Raw genomic sequence first — 26,223 nt, 5'->3', positions numbered from 1 at the left:
GATGGCGGAACTATGTCATGATAGGAAATTCTGTAGTACAGACTCCTGATATTCCTTTGATGTAGGGAAAAATAAAACCAGCTTTTATGTAAAAACTCAGACCTAGAGCGACAAAGCCATATTGCATGTAGTATAGTTTATCATCTGTTTTTCTTATAGTGATCTTGCGGGTACATTCAATGTACTGACCTACACGGCTGCAACGTCTTATGTTGCAGAAATGTTTCTTCCGACGAGTAAGAGTACAGTACAGGGTTACGGTTACGGTCTACACTCAACCCGCCGATGGCGTTGATGGGACTCCACACCGATTGTTTGTTTTCGCTGAGACTTATGAGGTATATATCAGTTTTACGTTATTTATACATGTGATTGCACTTTGATATATACATTGATGTACTATGTGTGCCAGCATACATATCCAGGGATGGCACAGATACACAGAGGCTTGACCGTCTGAGGTTGGGTCGCTACAACTGTTGTGCGGGCCATTAACAGGACGAGAGACAAAATGGGCTAGGAGTTGGCCCATTTACCGAATGGGCCGAGGACAGGCCTAAAGTCACAGCGGGATAGAATTGTCCCAACTATAGAATGGGCCGAGAAAGGGCTGAAAGACGTTCCGGGCCGTTAACGGGCTAGAACTGACGATGGGCTGCTAACAGGCCGAAAGAAGCTCGGGCCGTAATTGGGCCCATAGACATAGCGGGCCATTAACGGGCTTAAACTAGCGATGGGCTGGAAATTGTCAAATCTAGAATGGGCCTTTGATGGGCCGATTATGTGTAACTTGTATGGGTCGTGCTTGTAAATGGGCCTAACTCAAGTAGGCTGCTAATGGGCCGGCCCGCTTATTTTGATACGCCTTGCCTTTTAACCTGAATGGGCCACTGTTGGGCCGAGACACATGTCGACGTTTCATAGGCGCATTCCGTCCATTCGCTGGATGACAACTGTCCGAACGCTGGGCCGACACGTGGATCTACCGGCCAATGAGAATTTTACACGTGGAAAATCCCCATTGGTCTGCGCTGTTAATGGGTTATCGGATCCAAACCGGAACCCGATAGCTTAACAGCGACCCATTATGGTGGATGCCACGTGTCGTTCACCCTTGACGAAAGCACTTCTATGATGTGTGATTTATCGTCATCGAAGTGGACACTTCCGTGATGATAATTTTGGTAATGTCATGGAACACTTCTACGACAGCACAGGTATGACTATCTTGATTCTGTCATAAAATCGTCATGGATGTACAAGCATGACAGAAAACATGACCTACTGTGACAAACACATATCATCACGGAAGTGTATTTTTTTGTAGTGCTAGCAGCTCGTTTAAGGACGAGACATCTGTCAGATCCATCTTTTCGGAGTGTTCGAGGCTGATATGGAGATGATGTTTGGTGATTGTGGGGGCCACCGTTGGCTTGACGACCGAGCGAGCGCCCATGATAAAACCGCCGAGCTGGAGGACTTGTCTTGGAATTAGGGCCCCTCCAGAAGTGATATCGTTATTAATGACAAGGCGAGCCATCGACCCTTCTGTCGACAACACAAGGGAAACTCTCAATGAAAGCACCAATGTCGGTGTCAAAGCCGGCCGATCTCAGGTAGGGGGTCCCAAACTATGCGTCTAAGGATCGAAGGTAACAAGGGACACGGGGAACACGATGTTTACCCAGGTTCGGGCCCTCTTAATGGAGGTAAAACCCTACGTCTTGCTTGATTGTATTTGATGAGTACATGGGTTACAATAATCGATCTACCTCGATATCATAATGGCTAAACCCTAGATGTCTAGCCTATGTGAACTCTGATGAACCCTACGGACTAAACCCTCCAGTTTACATATACACCAGAGGGGTACAGAGTCGGTTTACAAGGGAAGGAAACAGCACATCCGGACTCCAATCTTGTCGTGCACGCATCCAGGATTCCTACCCGAACACGGGGAATGACCTTTCGGTTTATCTTCACGGCCCACCAGCCCGGTCCATATCGAGTGGGCTGGATACCTGAGGACCCGCAAATCCAGGTCTCCCTCACTCCCCACAACCGCAATAAGAGGTGGAAGGAGCAGAGTACAAATGATGTTGGACTGGCGAACAAGTTGATGAAGGACGACCCCTCCTGAACCCACAAATATAGCAGGCCAGGATCCCCTTCCACACAGCCTCAAAAACGAATTTGATGCTATTAACCCTGAATAAAATGCCATGAATGAGCAGTTTCCTAATGACTACAGCGAAAAAAGCTCCCTTTCCCCCAAATGACTCACAAACGGCAGGAGCTGGATCCAGTATCAAAATCTCAATCACATCCCAATGAAATCTCTTACAAAAATCCGGACTGAGTGAGTAAACTAACAAATGCAGGCACTCTCCCTTTCCCTTAATTGTACAATAATCATTAATATCCCAATTTCCTAATCTCCCCTTACTAGCGCTCCAAGAAATCATATCCCTAATCCCTGGATCAATAGGATAATTTTCCAAAGGAATCAGAGGCATAAACAAGTCCCTTCCCCTTTCTCTAATTCCTACTTCAATTGAAGGATCTACCAAATAACAGGCGACACACTCATATTCCCTTTGGCAGGTTCGGTGGGTTCCTCCGATACTCCCTCCAAATCAGCGGAGATTGTGTCATACTCGGCCCAACTCGACCCAATCGAGCCTTCCCCAACTGGATTAGAGAATATCTCACCTACTAAATTGCTGAAAATTTGCTTAGCTCCCCATCTCGATTGCTCCAAACATTGGCCTGATTTGTCGCCCTCCTGACGATACGCTTCGATTTCGCCTAAAATTCTTCCCACTTGTAACACCCCGAGGATAATGCTACAGTAATCTCCCACTAATGATGCCATGTCATCTGGTTTGACTAAGCCAAATTGCCCCTTTAAAAACCAAAGCCAATTTCAAATTTAAAATAAAGTCAAATAAATTATTTCTTCAAACAGTAAAACAAAATGTTCGCTGGGTTGTCAAAATTCACAAATTAATTTCATAAATAAACCAAAGTTATTTGATTTATTAAAATGCCCTTAACCTATTTTAAACTGGACCAAACAACCCCAAAATAAATCTTTTCTATTTAAACAAAATTGAAATGAATTCGAATAATCCTCAAACTTTTCGTGGCGGTGGCCTAAATTGCAATGTTATTTCTGGTACAAGTGCCATATTTAGAAAAAACTAAAATACTATCGAGACTAAAAGGAAAACGGAAAAGATTAAAGAAAAACAGAAATATAGGAGAAGAAGAAATGATGGAGTTTCACCACTGTGCACTTAAGGCCCAAAAGGCCGATAGCTGGCCCGGGTCACCATCCCCATCTTCTTGCTCAGTTCATCAGAGGCTCATTGGATGTGCGCGCGATGTCCGTGTCACCAATGACCACGCGTCGGCCATCCAATGTCACCCCATCGTGGATAAGGTCCCCCTCGCCCCCGCTGGAAAACCCTAGCTCTCATTCCCTTCTTCCCCGCGTCACTTTCTCCCTTCCCGCAAGGAGCCGAGCCGTTGTCGCCGTGGCCGCCGTCACCCTCGCGCCCACCGAGCTCCCCACCGCTGGAGGTTGTGACCAGTTGCTTCGTCGTCGCCAACCACATCGACTACGTGGACGGGATCAATCTCGGAGCCCCTGCATCACCGTTTGCATCATCTTCTCCAACATCAGCTACCAGAGCTTCGCCGCTCGATCTGCCGCCATCGTTGCGTCCCCGGCCTACCCGACCACACCCCCAAGTCCGCTGTGAGCCACTCTTCCCAAACCCCCTCCCCTATTGTCGATTCGTCGTCATAGCCATCGTCCCCGAGCTCGTCCGAGTTGCCGCATACGCGTACGTACATATGTGCGTACTGCCGCTGCTACTCCGGCTAGCTGCTGGTACTTTGCATTGTTGCCATTCTTTGCTACTTTCTGATGCTTGCTGATGTGTTACTGCTGTTGCCTGCTACTTCCTCATCTGTCGTTGTTGCCGCTGCTGCATGCTCCTGCCCGCTACCGCCGCCCTCTGCTGCCAATTCCGCCTGCTGCGCCCGTGACAACTGTCGGCGCTTCCCCGCGCGCCGACCCCCGCCCTCCGCTGTTTGCTGCGCCCCTCGGCAGCCATGGCCGAGGCCGAGCGTGCATGCAGGCACGCCTCTGTGAAGCCAGTCGGCCAGCTTTCTGCCACTTGGGCCCGACCCTTGTTTAAGATTAGGGGTGGGCTAATCCCCCGTGCTAACTTATTTTTATTAAGTTGGGTAACTTTTGTGCCAATTACATATGGGCCCAACCACTAATTAGTCCATTTAGTTTAATAATTAAACCTATTAAAGATATGTCTCTATGACAGGTAGGACGCCCTGCTACTAATTAACTCTGGTTAAACATGTGACAATGACAACCGGCCCCACTGGTACTGTTCACCGGTTGACCAGTCAACCCATTGACTGGGTCAACTGGGCCCTCTGGACCCCACTATGAGCCCCACAGTGCCCACTGCTCAGTACCTTTTTGGGTGCACTTAGCTTTTCAATTAAGATATTCATGAATTTAATTTAATTCCAGAAATTTCCAGAATATTGTTAAAATTTTAGAAAATCATGTAAAATAATCCATAATTGGGATGTAAATACTTTGTACATGAAAGTTGTTCAGAACGACGAGACGAATCCGAATACGCGGTCCATTCATCCGCCATGCAACCCTAGCATAGCGAACATGCAATAATCCACCTCCAGTTCATCGGTCTGAAAACGTCAAACACCAGGAATACTTTCCCGGATGTTTCCCCCCTTTGTCGGTATCACCTACTACCGCGTTAGGGCACACCTAGCACCGCTCATTGTCATGTCATGCATCTTCATGCATATGTTTGCATTATATTTATTGTTTCTTCCCCCTCTTCTCTCCGGTAGACTACGAGACTGACGCCGCCGCTGCCCCGATCGACTACGGTGTCGACGACCCGTCCTTCTCTGCCGAGCTTCCAGGCAAGCCCCCCCCCCCCTTGATCAACCCGATATCGCCTATTCCTTCTCTCTACTGCTTGCATTAGAGTAGTGTAGCATGTTACTGCTTTCGGTTAATCCTATTCTGCTGCATAGCCTGTCTTTGGTATTACTGTTGTTACCTTTACCTGCAATCCTAAATGCTTAGTATATGATGCTAGTTTATCATCAGTGGCCCTACATTCTTGTCCGTCTGCCATGCTATACTATCGAGCCATGATCACCCGGGAGGTGGTCACGGGTATATACTTACATACATTATATATGATACATGTGGTGACTAAAGTCTGGTCGGCTCGTAGTGTACCCGCGAGTGATTCACATATTGGGGGCTGAAAGGGCATACCTTCCCAACGACCCTCTGTGTGGATCTTTGTGGCGAAGCGACAGGGCAGGTTGTGACCACCTAGGAGACAGGTGGGCCTAGTCCTTGGTCGGCGTCCACGGTTACTTCTAAATAACACGCTTAACGAGATCTTGGTATTTGATCTGAGTTTGGCTATGAGCCTATACGCACTAACCAAGTACGTGGGAACAGTTATGGGCACTCAACGTTGTGGTATCAGCCGAAGCTCTTTTTGACGTCAGCGACGGAGCGGCGCGCACCGGATTGGACCGTAAGCCTGCGCTTGTATTAAGGGGTCTAGGTCTGCTTTTGTCCGCCCTCGCAACATGCAGGAGTGCAATGGGCGATGGGTCCAGACCCCTGCGCGCTTAGGATTTAGACCGGCGTGCTGACCTCTCTATTGAGTCTAGGTGGGGTTGCGACGTGTTGATCTTCCGAGGCCGGGCATGACCCAGGAAAGTGTGTCCGGCCAGAGGGATCGAGTGTATTGGGTAATGTGGTGCACCCCTGCAAGGAAGTTCTTCTATTCGAATAACGATGGGCCTCGATAAAAGAACGACCCAGAGTTGTACCTCGACCTTATGACAACTATAATCGGATACTTAATAAAACACACCCTTTTAAGTGCCAGATACAACCCGGTGATCGCTCTCTCACAGGGCGATGAGGAGAGGATCGCTGGGTAGGATTGTGCTATACGATGATACTTGGTGAACTTACTAGCTATTCTCTTCTATATGCTTCGAGATGGAGGATGCAAGAAGCATAGTCTTCAGTAGGACTAGCTTTCCCCCTCTTATTTTGGCATTCTGCAGTTCAGTCCATAGATACTACCCATTTCATTGATACCAATGCATATGTAGTGTAGATCCTTGCTTGCGAGTACTCATGGTTGCTTTGCTACTTCTTTTTCCCCTTTTCCCGGTTATTGCAATCATATGATGGACTCCAGGAGCCAGAGGATCCCGAGGATGATTGTCGGTGTCAAAACCGGCGGATCTCGGGTAGGGGGTCCCGAACTGTGCGTCTAGGCCGGATGGTAACAGGAGGCAAGGGACACAAAGTTTTACCCAGGTTCGGGCCCTCTCGATGGAGGTAAAACCCTATGTCCTGCTTGATTAATATTGATGATATGGGTAGTACAAGAGTAGATCTACCACGAGATCAGAGAGGCTAAACCCTAGAAGCTAGCCTATGGTATGATTGTTGATGTGTATGTTGTCCTACGGACTAAAACCCCCCGGTTTATATAGACACCGGAGAGGGTTAGGGTTACATAGAGTCGGTTACAATGGTAGGAGATCTGAACATCCGTATCGCCAAGCTTGCCTTCCACGCCAAGGAAAGTCCCTTCCGGACACGGGACGGAGTCTTCAATCTTGCATCTTCATAGTCCAGGAGTCCGGCTGAAGGTATAGTTCGCCTATCCGAACTGTTGGGTTTCGTAGTAATTTCAAAAAAATTCCTACGCACACGCAAGATCATGTGATGCATAGCAACGAGGGGAGAGTATTGTCTACGTACCCAACGCAGACCGACTGCGGAAGCGATGACACGACGTAGAGGAAGTAGTCGTACGTCTTCTCGATCCAACCGATCAAGCACCGAAACTACGGCACCTCCGAGTTCGAGCACACGTTCAGCTCGATGACGATCCCCGGACTCCGATCCAGCAAAGTGTCGGGGAAGAGTTTCGTCAGCACGACGGCGTGGTGACGATCTTGATGAACTACAGCAGCAGGGCTTCGCCTAAACTCCGCTACAGTATTATCGAGGAATATGGTGGCAGGGGGCACCGCACACGGCTAAGGAATCGATCACGTGGATCAACTTGTGTCAACTTGTGTGTTTAGAGGTGCCCCTGCCTCCGTATATAAAGGAGCCAAGGGGGGAGGGGGCACCGGCCAAGAGGGAGAGGCGCAGGAGGAGTCCTACTCCTACCGGGAGTAGGACTCCCCCCCCCAATCCTATTCCAACTAGGATTCCCAAGGGGGAAAGAGGGAGAGGGGTGGCCGGCCACCTCTCCTAGTCCTAATAGGACTAGGGGAAGGGGGGAGGCGTGCAGCCCCCTTGGGCTGCCCCTTTCTCCTTTCCACTAAGGCCCATGATGGCCCATATGGCTCCCGGGGGGTTCCGGTAACCCTCTCGGTATTCCGGTAAAATCCCGATTTCACCCGGAACACTTCCGATGTCCAAACATAGGCTTCCAATATATCAATCTTTATGTCTCGACCATTTCGAGACTCCTCGTCATGTCCGTGATCACATCCGGGACTCCGAACAACCTTCGGTACATCAAAATGCATAAACTCATAATATAACTGTCATCGTAACCTTAAGCGTGCGGACCCTACGGGTTCGAGAACAATGTAGACATGACCGAGACACGTCTCCGGTCAATAACCAATAGCGGGACCTGGATGCCCATATTGGCTCCTACATATTCTACGAAGATCTTTATCGGTCAGACCGCATAACAACATACGTTGTTCCCTTTGTCATCGGTATGTTACTTGCCCGAGATTCGATCGTCGGTATCCAATACCTAGTTCAATCTCGTTACCGGCAAGTCTCTTTACTCGTTCCGTAATACATCATCTCACAACTAACATATTAGTTGTAATGCTTGCAAGGCTTATGTGATGTGTATTACCGAGAGGGCCCAGAGATACCTCTCCGACAATCGGAGTGACAAATCCTAATCTCGAAATACGCCAACCCAACATCGACCATTGGAGACACCTGTAGTACTCCTTTATAATCACCCAGTTACGTTGTGACGTTTGGTAGTACCCAAAGTGTTCCTCCGGTAAACGGGAGTTGCATAATCTCATAGTCATAGGAACATGTATAAGTCATGAAGAAAGCAATAGCAACATACTAAACGATCGGGTGCTAAGCTAATGGAATGGGTCATGTCAATCAGATCATTCTACTAATGATGTGACCTCGTTAATCAAATAACAACTCATTGTTCATGGTTAGGAAACATAACCATCTTTGATTAACGAGCTAGTCAAGTAGAGGCATACTAGTGACACTCTGTTTGTCTATGTATTCACACATGTATTATGTTTCCGGTAAATACAATTCTAGCATGAATAATAAACATTTATCATGATTATAAGGAAATAAATAATAACTTTATTATTGCCTCTAGGGCATATTTCCTTCAGTCTCCCACTTGCACTAGAGTCAATAATCTAGATTACACTGTAATGATTCTAACACCCATGGAGCTTTGGTGCTGATCATGTTTTGCTCGTGGAAGAGGCTTAGTCAACGGGTCTGCAACATTCAGATCCGTATGTATCTTGCAAATCTCTATGTCTCCCACCTAGACTAGATCCCGGATGGAGTTGAAGCGTCTCTTGATGTGTTTGGTCCTTTTGTGAAATCTGGATTCCTTTGCCAAGGCAATTGCACCAGTATTGTCACAAAAGATTTTCATTGGACCCGATGCACTAGGTATGACACCTAGATCGGATATGAACTCCTTCATCCAAACTCCTTCATTTGCTACTTCCGAAGCAGCTATGTATTCCGCTTCACATGTAGATCCCGCTACGACGCTTTGTTTAGAACTGCTCCAACTGACAGCTCCACCGTTTAATGTAAACACGTATCCGGTTTGCGATTTAGAATCGTCCGGATCAGTGTCAAAGCTTGCATCAACGTAACCTTTTACGATGAGCTCTTTGTCACCTCCATATATGAGAAACATATCCTTAGTCCTTTTCAGGTATTTCAGGATGTTCTTGACCGCTGTCCAGTGATCCACTCCTGGATTACTTTGGTACCTCCCTGCTAAACTTATAGCAAGGCATACATCAGGTCTGGTACACAGCATTGCATACATGATAGATCCTATGGCTGATGCATAGGGAACATCTTTCATATTCTCTCTATCTTCTGCAGTGGTCGGGCATTGAGTCTTACTCAATTTCGCACCTTGTAACACAGGCAAGAACCCTTTCTTTGCTTGATCCATTTTGAACTTCTTCAAAATTTTGTCAAGGTATGTGCTTTGTGAAAGTCCAATTAAGCGTTTTGATCTATCTCTATAGATCTTAATGCCTAATATGTAAGCAGCTTCACCGAGGTCTTTCATTGAAAAACTTTTATTCAAGTATCCCTTTATGCTATCCAGAAATTCTATATCATTTCCAATCAGTAATATGTCATCCACATATAATATCAGAAATGCTACAGAGCTCCCACTCACTTTCTTGTAAATACAGGCTTCTCCGAAAGTCTGTATAAAACCAAATGCTTTGATCACACTATCAAAACGTTTATTCCAACTCCGAGAGGCTTGCACCAGTCCATAAATGGATCGCAGGAGCTTGCACACTTTGTTAGCTTCCTTTGGATCGACAAAACCTTCCGGTTGCATCATATACAACTCTTCTTCCAGAAATCCATTCAGGAATGCAGTTTTGACATCCATCTGCCAAATTTCATAATCATAAAATGCGGCAATCGCTAACATGATTCGGACGGACTTAAGCATCGCTACGGGTGAGAAGGTCTCATCGTAGTCAATCCCTTGAACTTGCCGAAAACCTTTTGCGACAAGTCGAGCTTTGTAGACAGTAACATTACCATCAGCGTCAGTCTTCTTCTTAAAGATCCATTTATTCTCAATTGCTTGCCGATCATTGGGAAAGTCAACCAAAGTCCATACTTTGTTTTCATACATGGATCCCATCTCAGATTTCATGGCTTCAAGCCACTTTGCGGAATCTAGGATCACCATCGCTTCTTCATAGTTCGTAGGTTCATCATGATCTAGTAGCATGACTTCCAGAACAGGATTACCGTACCACTCTGGCGCGGATCTTACTCTGGTTGATCTACGAGGTTCAGTAGTATCTTGATCTGAAGTTTCATGATCATTATCATTGGCTTCCTCACTAACTGGTGTAGGTGTCACTGAAACAGTTTTCTGTGATGAACTACTTTCCAGTAAGGGAGCAGGTACAGTTACCTCGTCAAGTTCTACTTTCCTCCCACTCACTTCTTTCGAGAGAAACTCCTTCTCTAGAAATGATCCATTCTTAGCAACGAATGTCTTGCCTTCGGATCTGTGATAGAAGGTGTACCCAACAGTTTCCTTTGGGTATCCTATGAAGACACATTTCTCCGATTTGGGTTCGAGCTTATCAGGTTGAAGTTTTTTCACATAAGCATCGCAGCCCCAAACTTTAAGAAACGACAACTTTGGTTTCTTGCCAAACCACAGTTCATAAGGCGTCGTCTCAACGGATTTTGATGGTGCCCTATTTAACGTGAATGCGGCCGTCTCTATAGCATAACCCCAAAACGATAGCGGTAAATCGGTAAGAGACATCATAGATCGCACCATATCTAGTAAAGTACGATTACGACGTTCGGACACACCATTACGCTGTGGTGTTCCGGGTGGCGTGAGTTGCGAAACTATTCCACAGTTTTTCAAATGTACACCAAACTCGTAACTCAAATATTCTCCTCCACGATCAGATCGTAGAAACTTTATTTTCTTGTTACGATGATTTTCAACTTCACTCTGAAATTCTTTGAACTTTTTAAATGTTTCAGACTTATGTTTCATTAAGTAGACATACCCATATCTGCTTAAATCATCTGTGAAGGTGAGAAAATAACGATATCCGCCACGAGCCTCAATATTCATTGGACCGCACACATCGGTATGTATGATTTCCAACAAATCTGTTGCTCTCCCCATAGAACCGGAGAACGGTGTTTTGGTCATCTTACCCATGAGGCACGGTTCGCAAGTACCAAGCGATTCATAATCAAGTGGTTCCAAAAGTCCATCAGTATGGAGTTTCTTCATGCGCTTTACACCGATATGACCTAAACGACAGTGCCACAAATAAGTTGCACTTTCATTATCAACTCTGCATCTTTTGGCTTCAACATTATGAATATGTGTACAACTACTATCGAGATCTAATAAAAATAGACCACTCTTTAAGGGTGCATGACCATAAAAGATATTACTCATATAAATAGAACAATCATTATTCTCTGATTTAAATGAATAACCATCTTGCATTAAACAAGATCCAGATATAATGTTCATGCTCAACGCTGGCACCAAATAACAATTATTTAGGTCTAATATTAATCCCGAAGGTAGATGTAGAGGTAGTGTGCCGACCGCGATCACATCGACTTTGGAACCGTTTCCCACGCGCATCGTCACCTCGTCCTTTGCCAGTGCTCGCTTATTCCGTAGTCCCTGTTTCGAGTTGCAAATATTTGCAACAGAACCAGTATCAAATACCCAGGTGGTACTGCGAGCTCTAGTAAGGTACACATCAATAACATGTATATCACATATACCTTTGTTCACCTTGCCATCCTTCTTATCCGCCAAATACTTGGGGCAGTTCCGCTTCCAGTGACCAGTCTGCTTGCAGTAGAAGCACTCAGTTTCAGGCTTAGGTCCAGACTTGGGTTTCTTCTCTTGAGCAGCAACTTGCTTGCCGTTCTTCTTGAAGTTCCCCTTCTTCTTCCCTTTTCCCTTTTTCTTGAAACTAGTGGTTTTGTTAACCATCAACACTTGATGCTCCTTCTTGATTTCTACCTCCGCAGCTTTCAGCATTGCGAAGAGCTCGGGAATAGTCTTGTTCATCCCTTGCATATTATAGTTCATCACGAAGCTCTTGTAGCTTGGTGGCAGTGATTGGAGAATTCTGTCGATGACGCAATCATCCGGAAGATTAACTCCCAATTGAATCAAGTGATTATTATACCCAGACATTTTGAGTATATGCTCACTGACAGAACTGTTCTCCTCCATCTTGCAGCTATAGAACTTATTGGAGAATTCATATCTCTCAATCCGGGCATTTGCTTGAAATATTAACTTCAACTCCTGGAACATCTCATATGCTCCATGACGTTCAAAACGTCGTTGAAGTCCCGATTCTAAGCCGTAAAGCATGGCACACTGAACTATCGAGTAGTCATCAGCTTTGCTCTGCCAGACGTTCATAACATCTGGCGTTGCTCCAGCAGCAGGCCTGGCACCCAGCGGTGCTTCCAGGACGTAATTCTTCTGTGCAGCAATGAGGATAATCCTCAAGTTACGGACCCAGTCCGTGTAATTGCTACCATCATCTTTCAACTTTGCTTTCTCAAGGAACGCATTAAAATTCAACGGAACAACAGCACGAGCCATCTATCTACAATCAACATAAACAAGCAAGATACTATCAGGTACTAAGTTCATGATAAATTTAAGTTCAATTAATCATATTACTTAAGAACTCCCACTTAGATAGACATCCCTCTAATCTTCTAAGTGATTACGTGATCCAAATCAACTAAACCATGACCGATCATCACGTGAGATGGAGTAGTTTTCAATGGTGAACATCGTTTATGTTGATCATATCTACTATATGATTCACGCTCGACCTTTCGGTCTCCGTGTTCCGAGGCCATATCTGCATATGCTAGGCTCGTCAAGTTTAACCTGAGTATTCTGCGTGTGCAAAAACTGGCTTGCACCCGTTGTAGATGGACGTAGAGCTTATCACACCCGATCATCACGTGGTGTCTGGGCACGACGAACTTTGGCAACGGTGCATACTCAGGGAGAACACTTCTTGATAATTTAGTGAGAGATCATCTTATAATGCTACCGTCAATCAAAGCAAGATAAGATGCATAAAAAGATAAACATCACATGCAATCAATATAAGTGATATGATATGGCCATCATCATCTCGTGCTTGTGATCTCCATCTCCGAAGCACCGTCATGATCACCATCGTCACCGGCGCGACACCTTGATCTCCATCGTAGCATCGTTGTCATCTCGCCAATCTTATGCTTTCACGACTATCACTACCGTTTAGTAATAAAGTAAAGCATTACATCGCGATTGCATTGCATACAATAAAGCGACAACCATATGGCTCCTGCCAGTTGCCGATAACTTGGTTACAAAACATGATCATCTCATACAATAAAATTCAGCATCATGCCTTGACCATATCACATCACAAAATGCCCTGCAAAAACAAGTTAGACGTCCTCTACTTTGTTGTTGCATGTTTTTACGTGGCTGCTACGGGCTTAAGTAAGAACCAATCTCACCTACGCATCAAAACCACAACGATAGTTTGTCAAATAGACTCCGTTTTAACCTTCACAAGGACCGGGCGTAGCCATACTTGGTTCAACTAAAGTTGGAGAGACAGTCGCCCGCAAGCCATCTCTGTGCAAAGCACGTCGAGGGAACCGGTCTCGCGTAAGCGTACGCGCAAGGTTGGTCTGGGTCGTCTCGTCCAACAATACCGCCGAACCAAAATATGACATGCTGGTAGGCAGTATGACTTGTATCGTCCACAACTCACTTGTGTTCTACTCGTGCATATAACATCAACATCAATAACCTAGGCTCTGATACCACTGTTGGGTTTCGTAGTAATTTCAAAAAAATTCCTACGCACACGCAAGATCATGTGATGCATAGCAACGAGGGGAGATTATTGTCTACGTACCCAACACAGACCGACTGCGGAAGCGATGACACGACGTAGAGGAAGTAGTCGTACGTCTTCTCGATCCAACCGATTAAGCACCGAAACTATGGCACCTCCGAGTTTGAGCACACGTTCAGCTTGATGACGATCCCCGGACTCTAATCCAGCAAAGTGTCGGGGAAGAGTTTCGTCAGCACGACGGCGTGGTGACGATCTTGATGAACTACAGCAGCAGGGCTTCGCCTAAACTCTGCTACAGTATTATCGAGGAATATGGTGGCAGGGGGCACCGCACACGGCTAAGGAATCGATCACGTGGATCAACTTGTGTCAACTTGTGTGTTTAGAGGTGCCCCTGCCTCCGTATATAAAGGAGCCAAGGGGGGAGGGGGCGCCGGCCAAGAGGGAGAGGCGCAGGAGGAGTCCTACTCCTACCGGGAGTAGGACTCCCCCCCCCCCAATCCTATTCCAACTAGGATTCCCAAGGGGGAAAGAGGGAGAGGGGTGGCCGGCCACCTCTCCTAGTCCTAATAGGACTAGGGGAAGGGGGGAGGCGCGCAGCCCCCTTGGGCTGCCCCTTTCTCCTTTCCACTAAGGCCCATGATGGCCCGTATGGCTCCCGGGGGGTTCCGGTAACCCTCTCGGTATTCCGGTAAAATCCCGATTTCACCCGGAACACTTCCGATGTCCAAACATAGGCTTCCAATATATCAATCTTTATGTCTCGACCATTTCGAGACTCCTCGTCATGTCCGTGATCACATCCGGGACTCCGAACAACCTTCGGTACATCAAAATGCATAAACTCATAATATAACTGTCATCGTAACCTTAAGCGTGCGGACCCTACGGGTTCGAGAACAATGTAGATATGACCGAGACACGTCTCCGGTCAATAACCAATAGCGGGACCTGGATGCCCATATTGGCTCCTACATATTCTACGAAGATCTTTATCGGTCAGACCGCATAACAACATACGTTGTTCCCTTTGTCATCGGTATGTTACTTGCCCGAGATTCGATCGTCGGTATCCAATACCTAGTTCAATCTCGTTACCGGCAAGTCTCTTTACTCGTTCCGTAATACATCATCTCACAACTAACATATTAGTTGTAATGCTTGCAAGGCTTATGTGATGTGTATTACCGAGAGGGCCCAGAGATACCTCTCCGACAATCGGAGTGACAAATCCTAATCTCGAAATATGCCAACCCAACATCGACCATTGGAGACACCTGTAGTACTCCTTTATAATCACCCAGTTACGTTGTGACGTTTGGTAGTACCCAAAGTGTTCCTCCGGTAAACGGGAGTTGCATAATCTCATAGTCATAGGAACATGTATAAGTCATGAAGAAAGCAATAGCAACATACTAAACGATCGGGTGCTAAGCTAATGGAATGGGTCATGTCAATCAGATCATTCTACTAATGATGTGACCTCGTTAATCAAATAACAACTCATTGTTCATGGTTAGGAAACATAACCATCTTTGATTAACGAGCTAGTCAAGTAGAGGCATACTAGTGACACTCTGTTTGTCTATGTATTCACACATGTATTATGTTTCCGGTAAATACAATTCTAGCATGAATAATAAACATTTATCATGATTATAAGGAAATAAATAATAACTTTATTATTGCCTCTGGGGCATATTTCCTTCACGAACACCCCCTAATCCAGGACTCCCTTAGTAGCCCCTGAACCAGGCTTCAATGACGATGAGTCCGACGCGCAGTTTGTCTTCGGCATTGCAAGGCGGGTTCCTCCTCCAAGTACTTCATAGAAGATTTTGAACACAAAGATAGTGTCCGGCTCTGCAAAATAAGTTTCCACATATTGCCATAGAGAGAATAATATTTACACAAATCTAATCTGCTGACGTATTCCGTAGCGTGACACACCACGGCCAAGCCTTTGTCCGAGTTGTTTCATTATCCCACCTCAGCGCGTTATGCGAGGCGGTTTCCTTGGCACGTCTTGTCAAAGCAGAGATCGTGTCCCTTTATTCCGGGATTCTCATCAATACGGGCATGGGTAACCTAACCGCGCCTTTGATTACGGCGCTTGGAGATAAGCGAGTTTCACCAGGCTGGTGGGGACATGTAGTTGCGTCCACCCATATAAGGGGATAAGGATCCACCTTTTCACCTACGCCTTCTTCCTCCTTCGCCTATCAATTCTTGCGCACTCGAGCTCCAGCGCCCAAGTCCGCACTACCACCTCAACCTTCTCCAGTCATGTCCGGAGCGGGAGGCAAGTGGATGGTCTCCTTCGTCACGGAGGGACACATCAAAAAGCTGAGGAAGGCCGGATATCTGGCTAGCGACATCGCGCACCGGCTTCCCAAAAAGGGGCAGCTCATCCCCACTCCTAGGCCCCATGAGAGGGTGGTATTCCTCCCCCATTTCCTCCGCGGACTGGGCTTCCCTCTGCATCCATTTGTCCGGGGGCTCATGTTCTACTACGGCCTGGATTTCCACGATCTGACCCCGAACTTCGTCCTCAACATCTCGGTGTTTATCGTCGTGTGCGAGGCGTTCCTCCGCATCCGCCCCCATTTCGGCCTATGTCTTAAGACTTTCAACGTCAAGCCAAAGGTGGTGCGCGGCAGCCAGGCGGAGTGCGGCGGTGCCATGGTTGGCAAGATGGCCAACGTCCTGTGGCTCGAGGGCTCCTTTGTGGAGACCCTGAAGGGGTGGCAATCAGGGTGGTTTTACGTCACCGAGCCGCGCGACACTGAATGGCTCGCACCCCTTGAGTTTCGATCCGGCCCCCCTATGCAGCTCACCTCCTGGAAGGAGACAGGCCTGTCTTGGGGTAAAAAAGGAGAGCTGACCGGACTCCAAACATGCATCCAAACCCTGGTGGACAAGAAGCTCAAGCTTGTCAATGTAGTCCGGGTTATGCTCATCCGCCTGATCCTCCCGTGTCAACGACGGGCCTTCAACCTGTGGGAGTTCGACCCAGTGCAGCATCGAACTATAAACAGGCTCTTCGACACGATGTACGAAGATGCCTGGAGGATGCTTTTCAAGGGCGCCGAGGCTCCCGCATCCACTGCCGAGGATCGCGAATTCAGTACTCAGCATCACGCTCATGCGGTAAGCTGTCTTTGTCCTTTTACAGGGTATCAGTTTTTCATAGTTTGACTCTATGCGGGATCTGAGTTCCCTTATCTTTGATAGGATTGGGAGGTGACGTCCGGACAGATCAACTGTCCGGCTCCTTTGCCCGAAGGCCCAGCGGACGCTCGCTTGGCGAAGCTGGTGGTTCCGGCGCCCTATGTGGTGCCGGAGAAGAAGGCCACGAAAAGGGCCACGGGGACTCGAAAGAGTGCCCGGCGCCAGGAGGTGTCGGATTCGTCATCCGACGGTCCCGAAGCGCCTTCCTCTCGTGAAGACGAGGAGGAAGAAGAAGAGACCTCTCCCCCTCTAGTGGGAGGAGAGAAGAAAAGGAAGGGCGCCCTCTCTGAGGAGGCCGGAGGGTCCAAGAAGGGGAAAACCCTTCCTCCGGACTACTCCGACGACGCCGACGACGGCAAAGAGGAGTGGCAGCCCAGGGCTAAGCCCCTGGCAAAATCGTAAGTATCCGGATACCGGAGTAATTCATAGTATTCGTGTATTGCACAACTTTCCCTTATGTCGAATATGCTTATGCAGCCCACCCAAAGACCGGCTCGACGCGTCGTCGAGCGGCTCACTGGACTCGTCGGAGGTGAACTCGCTTCCGACGGCTTCCTCCCCCGTCCTATGGACAACACCTCGCAACAGGTTCCAAGCAGGGAGGAGGTGGTCTCGGAGGCGCCGCAAGGCGACCTCCCGGACTCCAGGAGTAAAGGGGATGAAACCCCCCAGGGCTCCAAGTCCGGCTTTAGGCCGGACACCGCTACGGAACCTTCAAGGGTTCCGGAGTTCGGCGGGGGACCTCCTTCCAAGAGGAGCAAGTCCACCGTGCCGGCGACCCCTGTCCATCCGGAGGCACCGGACAATATGTTGGAGGCGCTCCAAGGCGCTTCCATCGATGAGGAGCACTGCGCTATTACGAGTGCGGTGGTCCAGAAGGTTCAGTCCGCCAAGAGCAGACTGACTGAAGCTTGTACTAGCCTTTTGACAAGCTTTGAGGTAAGTAAATAATGTGTAAATGATTATCGCATAGACAGTAGCCCCTGATGCTCTATTGGGCGTTCGGGAAGAAAAGCTGAATAGAGGATCAAAAAATTCGCAGGAGTCTAACAAAAGGAGTCAATATGCGTGTGCAGGCTTCTCTGCTGCGTCCGCCGTACTCACTGCGGAAGTGGACACGCTGAAGCAGAGCCTCGAGAAGTCCGAGCAAGAGCTCGGGTGTGCCAAGAAGCAGCTCGAGGAGAAGGAAGGTAAGAAATACCTTGGTTGAATATGTATATAAAAAAGGTGCAATTGCAAGAAATGACAGGATTAACATGGCTATTGTAGGGGCCACATCTGAGGTAGCGACCCTTAAGCAAGCGCTGCTCGAGGCCGAGAAGAGTGCGGCCATGGAGCGCACCAAGCGGGAGAGGTATGAGGCCGAGGTTAGCAAGGTGCGGCAAGTGCTCCAGGTTCTCATGAAGAAACATGAGAGTTTGGAGCTTGACTCAAAGACGCGAGCGTCCGAGCTCGTGGCGGCTATTGAAAATGCCAAGTCTGCTAAGGCCGAATCCCAGAAGACCCTCCAGGAGTTGGATGAGGTGAAGAAAATAGCGGCGGGTAAGGCATTCTTTATGCAAAGTAAACACATAAACGTGAGTTACTTGATACTTACCCGAATCCGGAGCTCTCTAGGGCATTTGCAGATCTTCCCCGGAGTGTATCCGATGCCGCCGCATTCTATCGAGCCGAGGAGGGCAGCTCGACGGAGAAGGTGTTCTGGTCTCAGTATGCTGAGGCCGGACACCCCGTGCCCCTAAGCGACCAGCTGAAGCAGCTGGTCGAGCTCCACAAGGCGGCCGAACAGGCCATGAAGGGCCTCCTAGTTCGGCTGTGGCCTGGAGAGGCGCTGCCTGGGAGCTATTTCAGGTTGGTGCGGCGGCTGGTGGAGGCCCGTCCAAGGCTCGAAGTCATCAAGCGCTCCGTCTGTATTGAAGGTGCCCGTAGGGCCTTTGCTCGTGCTAAGGTGCACTGGGGCAGGTTGTATGCGGAGAAGCTTGTGAAGGACGGGCCGCCAGCGGGGAAGGAGCATCGCAAGCCCGAAAATTACTATAAGGATGTTCTGAAGGGTGCCCACCTTGTGGCGGATGAATGTACTAGGGATGTAATTTTTGATTAAAACTCGCTCGTTTGTGTCCTGTGCGCTGAAAACTTGTTCATATGCGCTGAGCAATGCTGCTTGAATTTAAAATATTACCTTCTGTGCGGCTGTTTATCAATACTGAGAGATGGCGAGTCGTCGGCTTCTGCCCCCTTGCCACTAGTGCCGGGGTGTTCGGGGATAAATCTGGGCGCTGTTTTTCCCATGTTTGGGTCCGTCGAGGGAGGCGCTCAGCCCGACGAACGAGGCAATCGGACTATAATGCATGAACACTCTCACTTAGCCATAGAATTCTATAATTTTAAATTTCGGCGAAGCCCCTAGTATTCGAAAGACCGAGTTCGGGGCGCTATCCACGCCTTGGCCGGACAGAGCCGACTCGTCGCCCTAAGCGGCATAAGTCTTTAGGGACTCGAAAAAACCTCTCGAACAGTGACCAGCTCTCGCTTCATCATGACAGTCAATTTTAGCTTTCTCCACTAAGGTGCTCGTCCCAGCTCAACTGGGGCACAATCGCAGTGGTTCTCCTAGTGCTACCTTGCCGATATAGCGTAACGTAAGGCACCAAAACATAGGAGTCGGGAAAACCCAACTATTGACCCAAGACATGATTCGGAGCTGATGCATATAATGCTATAAGTTCGAGGTGCCGCACTTGTGAAAGTGTTCGGACTTCTCACACCATATTGAGGGGTGCTAAAAGCCCCTGGCGTATTTTGGCCGTACCAAGTTGTACGGGTGCAACATGTCGTTAAGGAACATTTATTTATAAAAAGATAGTGCAAAAATAGACAAAAGCTATGCATTGTTTATGAAAAATAGCTGCGATCAAAGCAGAACGATACAAGTAATGCGATAAACAAAAAGTTGGACTATTTAACATGTCTGCTCCAGGGGCAAGCAGCGGAATAATATGCGAAACAGGTATACTGCTCGTGATAGAGACCACCTGGGATTTCCGTAATGCAGCATGGCTTGTTTGCTTCCCTGGTTCTTGCATCGATTGTGCGGCAATTGAACTGCCGAACAGGCCTTCCGAAGAGTAGAGTCCTGGAAGTAAGAGAAAAGTAAAAAATCGGCAGCCCCTGGTGCGGTTTAAGCCGTGTTTTGGGCGTGCCGTGATGGTGCCCCTCCCCTATGCCCATGGTATTTCTAGAGCGTAATTATGTACGCGAAGTACTGGCGTCACCTTTTTGCTAGGGTTGGGGTTGGGGCCGCATTGCTACGCCTGCTCGGAACGTGCCAGGCGGTCTTGTTGTAGGTTACTCCGGGCGCGCTTGACGGTGTTCGGGCGTTTAATGGCCGGACTGGAGAACTGCCTGGAGAGGCTGCTTTGTACTTCCGCTGCAAGGGCCGCCGTGTGCTCCTCCGTTCGGAGGGAGCGTTCAGTGTTTCCATTGACCGTAATTACTCCACAAGGGCCTGGCATCTTGAGCTTGAGGTATGCGTAGTGCGGTACCGCATTGAATTTGGCGAATGCGGTTCGTCCAAGCAGTGCATGATAGCCACTGCGAAATGGGACTATGTCGAAGACCAATTCCTCGCTTCGGAAATTATCCGGGGATCCGAAGACCACTTCAAGTGTGACTGAGCCTGTACAGTTGGCCTCTACACCTGGTATTACGCCTTTAAAGGTCGTTTTGGTGGGCTTAATCCTCGAGGGATCGATGCCCATTTTTTGCATTGTATCCTGGTAAAGCAAGTTCAGGCTGCTGCCGCCGTCCATGAGGACTCTAGTGAGATGAAATCCGTCAATAATTGGGTCTAGAACCAATGCGGCAAATCCGCCATGACGGATGCTAGTGGGATGGTCTCTTCAATCAAAGGTGATCGGGCAGGAGGACCATGGGTTAAACTTTGGGGTGACTGGCTCTACCGCGTATACGTCCCTTAACGCGCGCTTCCGCTCCCTTTTTGGGACGTGGGTTTAGTATATCATGTTCACCGTCTGCACTTGTGAGGGAAAACCCTTCTGTCCATTGTTGTTCGGCGGCCGGGGCTCCTCGTCATCATCGCTATGCAGCCCCTTATCTTCATTGTCGGCGCTTAACTTGCCTGCCTGCTTGAACACCCAACAATCCCTGTTGGTGTGATTGGCCGGCTTTTCGGGGGTGCCATGTATTTGGCACAAGCGATCGAGTATTCGGTCCAAGCTGGACGGGCCCCTAGGATTTCTTTTGAATGGCTTTTTCCGCTGACCGGATTTAGAGCCTCTGAATCCGGCATTAATTGCCGTATCCTCAGCATTATCGCCGTTAATGCGGCGCTTCTGCTTGTTGCGACGCGACCTGCCACTAATGTCCCTGGTGTCCGAACTACCAGGGTTCTTGGTCATATTGTTGCTGCGAGCAAGCCAGCTGTCTTCTCCCGCACAAAAGCGGGTCATGAGTGTCGTGAGTGCTGCCATGGATTTCGGCTTTTCCTGTCCAAGGTGACGGGCCAACCACTCGTCACGGATATTGTGCTTGAAGGCTGCTAGGGTCTCAGCGTCCGGACAGTCGACTATTTGATTTTTCTTTGTTAGGAACCATGTCCAGAATTGCCTGGCCGATTCCTCTGGCTGCTGAATTACGTGACTTAGGTCATCGGCGTCTGGGGGTCGCACATAAGTGCCCTGGAAATTGTCGAGGAATGCGGCTTCCAGGTCCTCCCAACAACTGATTGATCCTGTTGGTAAGCTGTTGAGCCAATGCCGAGCTGGTCCTTTAAGCTTGAGTGGGAGGTATTTGATGGCGTGAAAATCGTCGCTGCGGGCCATGTGGATATGAAGGAGATAATCCTCGATCCATACCGCAGGGTCTGTTGTGCCATCATATGATTCGATGTTTATGGGTTTGAAACCCTCGGGGATTTGATGATCCATTATTTCGTCTGTAAAGCACAGTGGGTGTGCGGCGCCTCTGTACTGGGCGATATCATGACGTAGCTCCAATGAGTTTTGTCTACTGTGTTCGGCCCTGCCGAATTTGTGGCCGACGTGACAGTTACCGTCTCGAGCCGTGGGATGCCCACGCGATCCATAGATCGATCGTGTTTGCCTTGCCTTGTCCTCCAGCATGTTTCGTAAGTCCGGCGCATATTCCTGTGCCTTGGTACAGGGTGCGGCTTGAGTGGAGGGCCGAGAGGCCTCTCTGTCGCGGCCACGAGGTGGCCGTTCGGCCGCATCAAGTGCTTCCTCCTCTAATTGGGGTAGCAACCTGCGCTTTGGGTAACTCTTGGAGGGGCGTTCGAGTTTATGCTCTTCGGACGCAAGGACTTCGGTCCATCTGTCTACCAGCAAATCTTGATCAGCTCGGAGTTGTTGCTATTTTTTCTTGAGGCTTCTTGTCGTGGCCATAAGCCTGCGTTGGAAACACTTTTGCTCGACGGGATCCTCTGGCACGATGAATTCGTCGTCGTCGAGGCTTGCCTCGTCTTCGGAGGGAGGCATGTAATTATCGTCTTCGACCTCTCTGTCTGCCACTCTCTCATGAGGGCTGGTTTCTCCATCCTCCTGTGCTAAACCTTGCTGGAGGGGGTTTTCTTTGGCACTCTCCGGAGTATTATTATCTCCCGTGCTGGAATCGCCATTTTTGTGTTGGCGGGATATTGAGCGGTGCTGCTGACGCTGGCGCTTGGGCTATTTCTTGGAGGGGTCATCCTCCGTTGTTCCGTCGCCCTCTCCCTCTTTGGGGGTGTCCACCATGTATATGTCATATGACGAGGTGGCTTTCCAGGGCCTAGTAGGCGCTGGTTCTTCATCATCTCCTTCATCGGCGTCCATACCGTCGATGTCTTCAGAGTCGAAGTCGAGCATGTCGGTTAAGTCGTCGACAGTGGCTACAAAGTGGGTGGTGGGTGGGTTTTGAATTTCTTCATCGTCCGTACCCCAACCTTGCTGACCGTAGTCTGGCCAGGGCTCTCCTGATAAAGAGAGAGACTTCAGTGACTTCAGGATATCGCCGAAAGGCGAGTGCTGAAAGACGTCCGCGGTCGTGAACTCCATGATCAGCGCCCAATCGGATTCGATCGGCAGGGGCGCGGAGGGTTCGGAGTTCGGAGAAGAATCCGGCTCCATGGAGTCACGAGTCTCGCAGAGTACGGGGCTGGTGTTCGGCTCAACCGTCGTTGGGATCATAGCCCCCGAGGTAGCGTCCAACCGCCCATCCTCGATCGGCGCGGTTGGCTTCGAACTAAGGGTCGGAGCCGATGCGGGTGCGGCCTCCAGGGCACTGTTCGGCGGCAGAGCTAGATCATGCTCGTCGTGGCAGTGTGGCGCTCTCGGCGGTGGTTCGAGTCCGTCGAAGATCAAGTCCCCGCGGATGTCAGCCATGTAGTTTAAATTTCTGAATCTGACCTGATGGCCAGGGGCGTAGCATTCGATCTGCTCTAGATGACCAAGTGAATTGGCCCACAGTGCAAAGCCGCCAAAGATGAAGATCTGTCCAGGGAGGAAGGTCTCACCCTGGACTGCATCGCCATTGATGATCGTAGGAACCATCGGGCCTGACGGTGACGGCACAGAGGAACTCTCAATGAAAGCACCAATGTCGGTGTCAAAACCGGCGGATCTCGGGTAGGGGGTCCCGAACTATGCGTCTAGGCCGGATGGTAACAGGAGGCAAGGGACACGAAGTTTTACCCAGGTTCGGGCCCTCTCGATGGAGGTAAAACCCTACGTCCTGCTTGATTGATATTGATGATATGGGTAGTACAAGAGTAGATCTACCACGAGATCAGAGAGGCTAAACCCTAGAAGCTAGCCTATGGTATGATTGTTGATGTGTATGTTGTCCTACGGACTAAACCCCCCGGTTTATATAGACACCGGAGAGGGTTAGGGTTACATAGAGTCGGTTACAATGGTAGGAGATCTGAACATCCGTATCGCCAAGCTTGCCTTCCACGCCAAGGAAAGTCCCTTCCGGACACGGGACGGAGTCTTCAATCTTGCATCTTCATAGTCCAGGAGTCCGGCTGAAGGTATAGTTCGGCTATCCGAACACCCCCTAATCCAGGACTCCCTCAATGATTCTACATGGAGTTCGACTTCAAGGAGTAGTTAGGAGGTCCCAGGCAGGATGCCTTACCTTTTCGATTGTTGCTACTTTTGTGCTAGCCTTCTTAAGGCAAACTTGTTTAACTTATGTCTGTACTTAGATATTATTGCTTCCGCTGACTCTTGTGTCTATGAGCATTTGTATTCGAGCCTTCGAGGCCCCTGGCTTGTAATATAAAGCTATTATGATTTTATTTTGTGTCTAGAGTTGTGTTGTGATATCTTCCCGTGAGTCCCTGATGTTGGTCGTACACATTTGTGTGCATGATTAGTGTACGGTCAAATCGGGGCTGTCACAAGTTGGTATCAGAGCCGACTGCCTGTAGGAATCCCCCTTCCAAACTCTTTGGCTGAAGTTCAGTCTAGTCATTACAAAACTTTTACTAACATGCATGGTTGTGCGGCTTACGGGCCCACGTCGCCATTGGGTGGTATTAGGATCTTTTATTCCTCGACTTATACTCTAGGGCTCTGATCTCTCTTCTATTCGGGTTAAATGATTTTACTAAATCTGACTCTAGGTTCTCGTAACTACTTCCTTCCAGAGAGCCCCTCACTCCAGATGATTACTTGGTGCACCAGAAGATTCTGAAGATACTCTCCGATGTTCTATTGAGACTTCGTGTCCACCGCTTTTGCTATTCCTGACCATCGATAAATCCTTATGGATAACTACTTATGCTTGTCGTTCATGCCTTCATTCCCAGTTGCCCTTGTTATTACTTGATACCCTGAAAAATTCTTCGATATTCCGAGAATCCTTTGTGCCTACTGCTTTGCAACTCTTTTCTGCGTTAATACCCACACGAACAATTTCTCGCACTTACGAGGGATCTGTCCATCCCTAGTTGTTCAGGTGTTTCACAAAATTCTTTGAAATACTATCTGATCTTCCAATGATCCTCTGCCCACTATTGCTCTGCAAATACTTGTTTGCTGGCATTATGGTTACGTTCCATATGACTAGCAATATTCATAGTATCCTTTGTCATTATCATTTTGAGTCCTTAGATTCGATATGTTGCGAATACTCGCAATCCTCAACCATATCCTAGAATTCATCCTTCCGGCTCAGACTTCATTTTAAACATGAGCTGGATCTCACCAATCAAATTGCCATCGATTGTACCCCTAAGCCTACTCAATTTATCCATCCTTGATCAGAGCGTTTGCTTCTGATCCCTTGATTTGGAAATCCTAATTCTTTTGCATTTAAGATTTGAATTAGTCAGTTGTTTCTATAATCTGATCTCCTTGCATTCTTTCTTCCTCTGGTTGAGTACCGATGCCCACATCAGATCCCTTGAGGACCACCGGATCCTTTAATGGATTTTATCTGACAATATCCTTCATACTCAATCACTTTGGAAGTTCTTTTCATGATACATAATGCCATTGGTAAATCATATTCCTTGATTTAACCAACCATGCTCTGCTTTCGAGCTGGTGATATTTACTCTTGAAGCTTGTGGTATATGTTTCTAAGATGCCCCTATGGGTTGAACCTATGCCTTCTCTAAATCGTGTGAACCCGGAAACTACTACGGGTCATACTCTACGGGTGTTATGTCAAATAAGGTTTCAACTCTACCACTTCATCGAAAGTGAGAAGTGAATGAAAAGGTATGCGTTGGATAAGTGCGAGTCGACCTTGAACTTTGCGTTCATGCCCATGGACACTGTGCAGATCTCATCATGGAAGCTTCTTGTAAAAAAATAAAAATAAAATAATTACCCCCTTGTTATAAGTTCATCTAGTATCTATGGTTTGATCATTTGCATATGTGGTTCCGAACATATTCTCCTTTGATTCCACTTCGTGGACAAGTTAAACCACTTGTCCTCTACCGATCAATGCACCCGTCCAACCTCTATTATGATCTACCTTTGAGTATTACCCCGTGGTATCTCAATAATATCACAGAACCATATTACTTCTTATGAGTTCTTCTTCAAGTATTATTTCTCACCGATTCCAATTTCCCCCGGGTTTTGAGTTGTTAGACACTCAAGGACACCGATAAGTGAATCAGTTCCGCACTCAAATTCA

This window comes from Triticum aestivum, chromosome 4A (assembly GCF_018294505.1).
Source record: "Triticum aestivum cultivar Chinese Spring chromosome 4A, IWGSC CS RefSeq v2.1, whole genome shotgun sequence".
In the NCBI taxonomy this organism is placed as follows: Eukaryota; Viridiplantae; Streptophyta; class Magnoliopsida; order Poales; family Poaceae; genus Triticum; species Triticum aestivum.
Note: the sequence above shows the minus strand (reverse complement) of the source record.